This window comes from Sinocyclocheilus anshuiensis, unplaced genomic scaffold (assembly GCF_001515605.1).
Source record: "Sinocyclocheilus anshuiensis isolate Anshui unplaced genomic scaffold, SAMN03320099.WGS_v1.1 scaffold874, whole genome shotgun sequence".
Classification (NCBI taxonomy): domain Eukaryota; kingdom Metazoa; phylum Chordata; class Actinopteri; order Cypriniformes; family Cyprinidae; genus Sinocyclocheilus; species Sinocyclocheilus anshuiensis.
In genome coordinates, this window is record NW_015538065.1 from 425,432 (window position 1) to 430,553 (window position 5,122).

The 5,122-nt window shown below is 36.5% G+C and overlaps 1 long non-coding RNA gene across 1 annotated transcript; it reads right to left on the reverse strand.

Moving 5' to 3' along the window:
* Window positions 1–2,009: 2,009 nt before the first annotated feature.
* On the reverse strand, window positions 2,010–2,985 carry LOC107683513 (uncharacterized). Its single transcript, XR_001633725.1, has 4 exons — window positions 2,926–2,985; window positions 2,685–2,838; window positions 2,387–2,585; window positions 2,010–2,084 (listed from the first exon to the last, which is right to left on the reverse strand). It is a non-coding gene; the product is annotated as an uncharacterized LOC107683513 (long non-coding RNA).
* Between the last annotated feature and the right edge of the window lie 2,137 nt (window positions 2,986–5,122).

The following is a 5,122-nucleotide window of genomic DNA, read 5'->3' on the forward strand; positions in this document are numbered from 1 at the left end:
GAGATCCAACTCCTCCCACTTTACATATCCCTAAACCTACCCATTTCCACCCCCTGGATCCCATTTCCACACCTAAACCTACCCATCATCTCCACCCCCTGGATCCCATTTCCATCGCTAAACCTACCCATCTCCACCCCCTGGATCAAATTGTTCCAATTACTCTTATACATATTGTTGTTAAAATGTAGTTATATATGTCCTGTTACACATTTGTACTTACACAAACCATTCGGAGGGTTGTTACATGTGTGTAGTTACAGAAATATTACAGCACCCAGACAGCAACATAGTGTTGGCCCAGATCCGGCCCACATCTGGCCCATGTGAAATCCATGCGGGCCAGATGTGAGCCGGATCTGGGCCGAAACTGTCTGCTGTCTGGGAAGCATACTTTTTCATTTTATAATGCCATTTATTGCTCTTCTTCATAGTAGGTGCATTTTAAAAATGTTTTCCGGATGAATCCTGGACTCCTGCTCAAAATGATAAAATTAATATAACGACAGCTACAAAAAAACAAAAAAAAGCCCGCCAAACTGTTGTTGGAAAGGAGCTGCGGTTTTTTCTGGATAAAAACACGATAACGTTTACATTTATCAACCAATTTCAGAGGTTTGTGATCTACATGGAGTTAAAAATAACTCTGCCTCCATTGAATAAAAACAGAGAATACAAATGGTAGTCTGCTTTTTATTTTGATGGCACTCTATACAGATAAACTCCACAACAAACAATAACAAATGCAACTGATAATCCTTTATGGATCCAGTAAAACTTACACTTACAGTGGTAAAATATTATGCACTGATACAGTGCACAGTAAAAGTGATATGTAATATTAAAAAGTATATGTGGTACAAGTTGTAGTAAAGTGAATAATATAAAAAGTGAGTACAACAGTATATAATATATTTATAATAGCATAAATTATATGTATAATACCATAATAAATAAATTAATAACAATAGATGAATAATAGCAAGTAGAATATGTAATGTCAAGGGTGGAATAATACAGAATAGACAATAATGAAGAATAAATTAATAGTAAAGTAAAATAAATAATCATGAAATGTAGTTTTATATATTTAATAGTATTGTGTAATAATTATTAAACAAAGTAAGAAACAAGTAAGGGGGGGTGTGGTTTGAATATGAGCAGGGTAATTCTGGCCATTCGTTCAGGGCTATTCTGGGTTTTAACTAGTACTAATACATTAGGTTGTGGAAGTATAGCCTACTCTCGTATGCAGAGAACAGGCTTTCTTCAGCTTTCCTCGTTGTCCTGTTTGCAATTGGCTAAAAAGGAAAAAAAAAATATATATATAATAAGTCCACAGATTTATGATAATCTATGATATAAACTACAATATAAAGTTAAAACTTAAGAATTCATTTAAACTTTGATTTCATATAAAGTCTCAGCTTTCACAGCTTACTAGCGATATCGGGTCGAGCGGCCAATGAGGCGTCTAGGTATTTATTATGTCTATGGTATTAACAAGCAACATTGTAATAATTGTAATCCCCGTTTCGGAACAAAGCAATCTATCTACAGGTGTTGACAGCACCCTGAGACTTTGCTCATAGGCTAAACATTGGCCCCTTAGTGCTGGCCCTGCACAGGCAGCCCTCACTTAGCCCCCAGGAAGCTCTGACTATGCCCACACAGGGCCCGCACTATTAATCTACAACAATAAATCTGTTTCACTATAAATACTTCTCGGCTACTATAACTTAAGTCTTTGGGAAAAGCAGTTATTATACACCTGAAATGGATGCAGTCACCACATAACTAATGTCTGTATTGTCAAAAATGTTCAGTTGTCAAAGGGATTTCAAATAATTTAACACTCTGAAAGGGACTACGAATGATCTATTAAGTCGATCCTCATGGTTTTGCAAGGTTCTTAATGTGCAAGACCCTTTCACTTGAAAAAGACAGCCCACTACAAGAAGAATACAACTGGATTTCGTTCATTGACCACACTTTTGCACTCCTTTTCCCTTTTTTATTTTGTAAGTTCGATGCAGTGTTCATTCAGCCAGTCAGTCAATCAATCAACCAGTCAGGTGAAAAACCTTTAAACACAAATGCAAACACCACTTTAACAGCAAGCACAAGTAGATACAATCAATGCACACAGGATTTAAACCCTTGGTTTTAAATGACCATAAAGCAGACCATGTAAACAGACAGCAGATATTCAAACATTTACCATTTACAAAGTAAATACACTGTTGTTGTTTTTTTATTTTTATGATTTGATGATTACATTTAACCCATTAAAAAAAACAATAATGTTCAAATACATTCTTAGAATGATATAATGACACATGAACAAAAAATCCAGTTTCAATCAAAAGAAAAGTATAAAGCTCACCAGCTACATCTCCATTGATTATAGTGGGCTTAATTCTGCACAAAAGAGTTTGCTTCAGTCCAAGTAATAGCAAGTTTGCCACTTCTCAGTGCTGCTTTCTGCTGCTTCTCTACATTGACTCTGTTTTTGCTCTGCCAATTAGTAGATCAGCTTCACCTGGTGCACCTGGCTGGGAGGGGTGCCCCCAGCAGTCAGTTTGCTGTAACAACAAACATAAAAAATAATACAAATTAATATAAAAATGTCAAATGATTACTTTAACCTCTGCAGATAATATGTTTTGGTGTGCTAAGCTCACTCTTCCCCCAAGGTCTCTCAACTAGTCAGCAGACGGTGGTAGCACTCCTTTCGTCCACCCACTCTGTCTGTTGAATTTCGCAACCACACCTTTATCTCACTCTCAACTTCAGAATAAGGAGGACTTGGCTGAAAGGAGCGTTTTTATCCAGCCTCTGAAAAGCAAATAGGCCTATATGAAACAACACTGTGTGTGGTAAGTAATTTACATATGCTATTTCTAAAACTGCATGCTAGCTTACCTGTTACAACCCTTCTTAGCCTCAGGTTCTGGAAAGGTCTCTTTTGGTTTGAGCCATTCCAGTTCAATTGAGTGGCTAATGAATGGCCAATCAATGTTGTTAGTATTCTCCTCCTAGTTGCATTACAGGGCTGCCTACACAAAACCTGCATGGGCCCAAAGGTACAAAAGTTGCTCTGGGCCCGAACAGGCTGGCCCACATTGGGCCATCATGGGATTATTAATGTGGGCAGTCTGCTAGTGTGGGTTGCTCACAGAGAGCCTGTGGTGAGCCCAAATGTGGGCCTTGCCTGGGGTTTTGTTTAGGTTTGGTGTGGGCTGGCACTAGTCCACTGTGCCCGCAAAAAGCCAGTATGGGCCCCACAGGGGCATGCTTGCAGGGTACTTCTCTAATGAACACTGATGATTTTTGTCATTTATACATGCATACAAACATATTCAACTCACAACAAATGTAGATGAAAATTAAGACTAGCCTACAAATTAAAGAATGAGAGACTACTTAGGCTGTTGCTTTCACACCAAAAATGATGTCACTTCCCAAACAATGATGTTATGAAGGAAATGGCCTTAGGTATGCCTACATAGTCATAGGAAAAAATATATAGCCTAAATTGATTTGAACAGAAATAAAGATACACAATAAACAAAATCCAAACCCCACGTTACACTGATTCACGAAATGGGGAACTATAGAGCAGAATGAGACGCAGCAGGAGAAAAAGGTTTCTACATAATGGAAATCCCCCAGTGTCAGAGTCCCCCAATTTTCCTAATTTGTTGCTTTTATATTATATCAATCATTTCCATCTAAATACATTAAAATGCACTTCAAGTAATAAATGAGAAGTAACATTTGTGAAAGCATTGAATTCAAAGCATTATGTCATTGTAAATATACTACTAACTGCTTTGAAAGATCGTACAGTGTGTTGAGTCACATTTCTCTTACAGAGATTCTCTTACAGAGAATGTGTGCAGGAAAATATGTACAGTAACCAAATCCTGTTTTTACATATGTGGAAGCATTTTACCATTACATTTGTTTCTGAGGGAAATCTGAATTTGTCTAATTGTGTTGTCCTGCAATTTAAAGGTTAAACAAAAATTCTTTGCATCTTCTGATTTGCCTCTCAGGCCCTGTTTAAAATACCCAGTGTTTCAATGTCACCTTTATTTAGACTACAGTATTGTTAACCCTGCTTAAGTTAAAGTAAACGTCTTTTCTAATATTATGCAATCCTCAAATGCTAGATGTATTTTAAGATTATGAAGGATAGATTTTAATAGCGACAAAGTACATGTAAAGTAAGCAAGCAAGACAAAAGAAAAAGTTGATATGGAAAATTTAATAGGCTAAACTTTAAGGATAAATATTGAGGATGGATTAGAACATTAGTGAAAAAAACAGTAATTCAAAATTCCATATATACACATTTTTAAATGAACAGACATGCTGGGTCGCCCTCTGTACATACATAATGTGATGGGACCTCATTTCCACTGACACTGACATTCATACAGACAGGAAACCGCAACGTTTTTTGTAACATATAATAAATCGGTCAAATCAGGCTCAAACGCAACACATGTAACATTTTAAAGTCACTAAAATTGACAATCCAATCCAATCCCTCCCTCTTTTTTTTATTTTAGTAGATGTTTCCTTTGGATACAGTACATGGAAGTTTATTAACGCTATGAATTAAAAAATGAAAAAGGTAATTGTGACTTTTTATCTCACAATTCTCTTTTTTCTCCCACGAAATTCTGAGAAAAAACTGCAAAATACCAACTCAGATTTCTGACATTGTTTTTCTCACAGTGGTAATTGCAGCATTGTATCTCACAATTCTCATTGATTCTCATGATTCTGAATTTTGAATTGACCCTTCACCAGGAGTTTGATTGACAGGAGATCTGACCATAACAACCATAACACCTAATCTGCTGTTTTGTTCGACAAACAAACAAACCAGACAGGAGAGTAGAATGTCGGTTGACTTGAACTTGAAAAATTGTGAGTATTGACGTCTTTCAGCAGTTGAAACAAGATACCTTGTTCATTCATGTTTATTTCATGTTATTATAAAGTGGAAGAGATAATCGGTTCATGTGCCGCTTGAACTGAGGTGCTACAGCAATCTGCCACGACACATTAAAGGGATAGTTCACCCAAAAATGAAAATTTGATGTTT